General features: G+C 44.1%; 1 pseudogene; it reads left to right on the top strand.

Moving 5' to 3' along the window:
- Positions 1–222: 222 nt before the first annotated feature.
- On the top strand, positions 223–1,097 carry LOC136128443 (GTPase IMAP family member 7-like; annotated as a pseudogene).
- Positions 1,098–5,919: the final 4,822 nt, after the last annotated feature.

Here is a 5,919-nt window from a genome sequence, read left to right as displayed (position 1 = left end):
ATATCAGGGAGAGTATCCTACGTAAAATACAACTTCACCTGACTTAGAAAAGTTGGAATGATTTATATGTACAGGAGAGTAAGAAATAAGGAAGGGTTGGGAATGGTTTCAGCTTTATCTAAATACATTTTCTCGTTCCTTTGTGATCCGTAGCTGAGTTGCCTACAATCCACAGCCTCTGATGCGGACACAGCTGATGTGGACACAGCCTCTGATGTGGACATGGCTGATGCCCAGGACAATGCTCTGAGGATCCTGCTTGTCGGGAAGACGGGACGTGGGAAAAGTGTGACGGCAAACACCATCTTCGGGGGCAAAAGTGTTCGACTCTAGGATTTCTGCCAAAGCTGTTACCAAAACTTGTCAGGAAGCATCCAGGAAATGGAAAGGGAGAGACCTTCTCGGTGTTGACACCCCAGGGCTCTTTGACACCAAGGAGAGCCTGAGCACCACCTGCATGGAAATCAGCCGCTGTGTCCTCGCCTCCTGCCCGGGACCTCACGCCAGCGTCTTGGTCGGGCAGCTGGGCCGCTACACGGAGGAAGAGCAGAAAACCGTGGCGTTGATCAAGGCTGTGTTTGGGGAACCAGCCATGAAGCACATGATCATCTTGTTCACTCGCAAAGAGGAACTGGAGGACCGCAGCCTAAGCGACTTTGTGCGGGGTGTGGGCATACGTTTGCGAAGCATCCTCGAGGAGTGTGGAGACCGCTGCTGTACCTTCAGTAACAGGAGTACAGACCGGGCTGAGAAGGAAGCTCAGGTGCGGGAGCTGGTGGAGCTGATAGAGAAGATGGTGCAGAACAACCAGGGGGCTTACTTTTCCGACGCCGTGTACAAGGACACAGAGGAAAAGCTGAGAAAGCGGGAGGAAGTCTTGAAGAAAATCTACACTGATCAGAAATAGAAATCCAAAAAGTGGAAGAGGAATGTGCTCAGGCACGCAGGAAAAAGAGAGAGAAATTAAATTACTAAAGATGGAATACGAAGAAAAACTAAGAAATGTTAGGGAGGAGGCCCAAAACAATACTTTTAGCCATAAACATGATGGAGATATGAATTTGCTTTTAAAAGTATTTCATTTGTTCAGGAAGTAGCTATTTTTTCACAATTTACTATGGTTAGTGAAGCATCTCTCCAGCTCACTCCCAAGCACTCTCCATGCCTGCCCCTCCCCACAAACACCAAGAAATTTAAGAAATTACAAAATTGCTAAGTTTGAGCCCTTGTTCGGTGGGCATGGTTTTAAGACTCAAATGGAAGGAATTTGAAGGCTGAAATGCATCCTGTATTGAGTGTTGACACTACCTGTGAAGCACATTACACGGGCCCCTTGTGAGCATTTCGTAACTGTCAGTAAATTATCCAGTTACCCCAGCAGCATTGTTCTCTGGTTTCCGAGAGACGAGTTGATAAATGTTTGTTGTTTCAAGCCACTAAGTTTTGGGGTAATTTGTTACACAGCAGTGGATAACTAGTACAAGATGTATGTTTGTTTATGCATATATAGAAAATATGTCTTTAAATACTGGCCACTGCACTTGCTGCTGGGGAAAGAATTTCAGATTCTGGGGATCAGAGTGGGAGGAGACTTACTTTTTACTATAGATCCTTTGATCTATTTCAGTATATTGTTCATTCAACAAATGAACAAAGAGACAAATAATAACATTTGTAATATCCTCCAATAAACAATAATTCCAAAGGCCCATTTCAAAAAACAATTGCCCAAGTCTCCTATTTTTCTCCACTTTCCTTTTCTAGGTGCCAACTTAAAATTCAAACAGCTCTGTGTCAGAAATGTTCCAGTTCCCCCTGCAGATCCACTCTCTTCCCTTTTCAGTCCTTCTTTGGCCGGGGACCACATCACTGGGCTCCACTGTTCTCTGTCTGTCTCTCAGGCCCCACCAGTGGGGCGGCCAGCAGAGGATCTGTGGGAGCTAGAGAACTAGATGAGGGAATTTGTCTCCTGGATCCCTCTCTACCTGGTCCGATCTGAGCAGCTGCCACCTCCAACCCAAGGTCCAGCCACAGGCATCAGGGGCTCTCAGATCTGACCAGTAAAATATACCTGTGTAGGAGTGTTGTCACGCCAAGCCTGTGGTGTGTCTGCAGTAAAACTTTTGACTGTTTTCTGGGGTCACAGCTTGACCTGGGAATGAATTTTAGGTTTCAAAAATGCCCCAGTCTGGTGATTAGGGTCAACGGTAAAGCTGTAAGAGGTAGCCATAAAATAAACAGACTAATTCTCTTTTGGCCTCCCTCACTCTAAGGTGCGTGCTACCAGAAGAGTTCCAGATGTATTGTGAGAAGGGGAAAGAGGGTTAGATCGCGTGCCTTAGCTCAAAGGGGGCAGATTTGAGTGTTGGTAATAATCTGACAAAACAACACAAAACCTTGTTAAAATAAAGTAATTGTTGAATATGGATGCGTAGTCTCTGGTATGTTTCTTAACACATTGGTCTTGTTTACAGTGGCCTATATTCCTAAAACATTTTAAAGGAATCAGATATTTAAAGGATACAGTTTGGGAAATAGCAAGAAAGTATTTCTTCCCATGGGATTAATAATGTCATTATTTTCTTTCTTTTTTTTGTGTAATTAATTAATTTATTTATGGCTGTGTTGCGTCTTCGTTTCTGTGCAAGGGCTATCTCTAGTTGTGGCAAGCGGGGTCCACTCTTCATCGCCGTGCACGGGCCTCTCACTATCGCTGCCTCTCTTGTTCTCTGTGGAGCACAGGCTCCAGACACACAGGCTCCGTAATTGTGGCTCACGGGCCCAGTTGCTCTGCGGCATGTGGGATCTTCCCAGACCAGGGCTCGAACCCGTGTCCCCTGCATTGGCAGGCAGATTCTCAACCACTGCGCCACCAGGGAAGCCCACCATTATTTTCTTTGTTACCTGAAATTCTATAGTTTATTTATCTATCATTTTTTATTATCCATTCATCTATATTTTCAAATTTATCGGCATAAATTTATTCATGGAATTCTCTTAAAATTTTAAAAATCTCCTTTGAATATATAGTTACAATCTTTTTTTAATGCTTAGTATTTTTATTGTGTTCACTCTTTTTTTGATTTTGATCCATATTAGCAGAACTTTATTAGTCATTCAAAGAATCAGCTTTAGTTTTTAAATTTTGATATGCTCATATGTGCTCTTTTATATTTCAATAATTTCTGTTCCTTTCTTTATTATCTCCTTTCTTCTGTGTTCTTTGGTTTTACTCTGCTCTCCTTTTTAATTCTTTTGCTTTTTATTTTCAAGTATACATATTTAAGATTATGAATTTCCCTCTAAATACTGCTGTAGCTTAGTCCAAAAGTTTTGATTGTTTCATTGTTATTCAGTTCTCAAAATAGTTTCATTCATTAAGGGAATTACAAACTACTCTGCTCTGATTTCTGATAAAACATGAATTCCTTGAATTCAGGTGTACCTTTAAAATTTCAGTGAGAAGTTTATAAATTAGAAGAAGACCTAGATATAGTTCAAGGATATACGCAGTGTGGGAAGGGGTGGAGGCCCTGGTTTATTCACACAACACTGACTTGAACTTCACAGCTGTTCTAACCGGGGTGCTTTCCCTTCAGCCCCTCCTGCAGGGCCAGGGCAGGGTGATGTGCAGAAAGGAAGGGAAGGGGGATTCAAGTCTGAGATTCTCAGAGCCGCCAGCAGGGCCCTGCTCCCTGAAGAACTCTCAGCTACCTTTTCACCTCACCTGCCCGTCCGCTGTAACACAGGCCAGCTTCCTGCTGTTCTCCTCCCCTAGCCCTTGAGATCGGTTCCATGCATTCTGGGTCCTTACATGTATTGCCGCTTTATTTTATCCTGTATTTATGTCCTGTGGATGAGACTCATCCGCCTCCCTAGACTGAGGTCTTCTCTCACGAACACCACTGCACAGAGCTGAACACACAGAAGGTGCCTGGTGAAGAGCTGTATGAAGGAATGCGATAAAATGGGATGAAATGGAAAGGGGAGGGATAGGGTGGCATGGACAGAGCCAGTCCTGTCTCTGAGCAGAGGCATGACTTTACACTGACTACTGCAGGAAGCACCTTGCTCATGAGGACTGATTTGTGTTGACACCATGGCCTCAGTGTCCCTTATGAGATATAAACTTGCCCACAAAGAGTAGCCACGGGCAAAATATTGTAAGGTGAGAAATGCTGGTCTTGAGCGTGGATCCTGTTCTCTGGGCTGCCCCCACTGCACCCACGCCCCATCCCTCCCACCTTACAGTCTAACCAGGACCCCTTGCCCGCCACACAGTCCCCCGGGCCTCCTCTCCTCTCACGGCGCCAGGTCCCCAGGACTTCCTGAACTGAGGTTCGAATAATGTATTAAGGTCCGTTCTTGGCCTCAACATCCAAGTTGCTCTGATCAAAGCCTCAGGACCTCCAGACCAGGCTCCCTCTCTCTTCCAGAGCCATCTCGTTCTAGAAAGGCTACCTCAGGTGCCCTAACAATGGTTTCCATGCCCTCTCTCTTTGGGAACCAGGACACCAAAAGAGAGCTTGTGAGCTCTGGGTTTTCAGGGGTGAAGATTGGGAGATGAGGTGTTGGCATCAGGAACAGAAGTGCAGAAAGGAGGATGAAAAGATAAGCCAGACGTTCTAGAGAGTTCTCCCACAGCTGTTCCTGGTCACAAGCCAAGGTATGGGAGTTCTCATCACAAGCCGTGGAACACATGCTACAATGTCCCATTCCATGATCAGTAGTATTCTATCTATTTCCTAAAAATTTCTTCTAATTTGGATTGCTTTCTCCAGGCTTTGGAATCCCCAGATTACCATGTTGCAGAAGATGGTGATGAAGGCAAAGAATATCAGCAGTTTTATATCAATATCAACAGTGTCACCATCATCATCTCTACCACTTTTCTAGCTATCCCTCTCCATGAAGCAATTTATATTTTTGAAAATTCTCTTATCTCCACTGTTTTAATCGTCCTTCCAAGATCCCTGTGATGCGGTCCAATTAGATTTTACAATTTCTGTTAAAATATTAGGAACCTGGGGCTTCCCTGGTGGCGCAGTGGTTGAGAGTCCACCTGCCGATGCAGGGGACACGGGTTCGTGCCCCGGTCCGGGCCCGTGAGCCATGGCCGCTGAGCCTGCGCGTCCGGAGCCTGTGCTCCACAACGGGAGAGGCCACAACAGTGAGAGGCCCGCGTACCGCAAAAAAAAATATATATATATATTAGGAACCTGAGGTTCGAATGATGTATTAAGGTCAACAGTTGGTTATGGAGTCGATGTCTAGTCCAGGCTTCTCTTTTACATATGTTCTCCTTCATTCTCCAGAAAACAACGAGTATTCTAAATAATATTTGCAACAAGACATTATAGCCAGGAACCAAAGTGATATTGACAAGCTAGCATCCTGCACTAAAACCAGCTGAATAATTATTTTAAAAATTCTTAAATGATAACTCTTCCAAAATTAAATTTAGAAGAACAGACTGGAGGTGTTAAAAATAGGATATTTTCACTGTATATTAACCTGGACATTTTCTGTGAGCTAACACGGAAGACGAACCAATGATGCAAAAAAGCTTTCATCAAAAATAAGCCCCTTTAACCCAGACTTTATTATCAGAAGTCCAGATCCGACAGGAAATAATACTGCCAACGGTTTGACTTGAGCCGACAACACATAGAAAGACATGGCCAATTCAGGGACTAGGTCTTGGATGGTATTGACAATTTGGAGTATTCAGGGGAGTGTAGCAAAGAATATTTTTAAAGTGTATAAAATAGCTATACGGAAAATAATGAAGGAACTGAATAAGAGTTTCCAGAAGAAGATACTTGGCGAGGAGGCGGATCTGAAGAAATTTGCGGGCTGTTGATGCGTAAAGCAGAAAACAGACAAAAGGGCTCATATTTCAGGATTTCTCCACCAAAA

Source organism: Phocoena phocoena, chromosome 9, assembly GCF_963924675.1.
Source record: "Phocoena phocoena chromosome 9, mPhoPho1.1, whole genome shotgun sequence".
NCBI lineage: Eukaryota > Metazoa > Chordata > Mammalia > Artiodactyla > Phocoenidae > Phocoena > Phocoena phocoena.
Note: the sequence above shows the minus strand (reverse complement) of the source record. Positions and strands in the feature narration are given on the sequence as shown.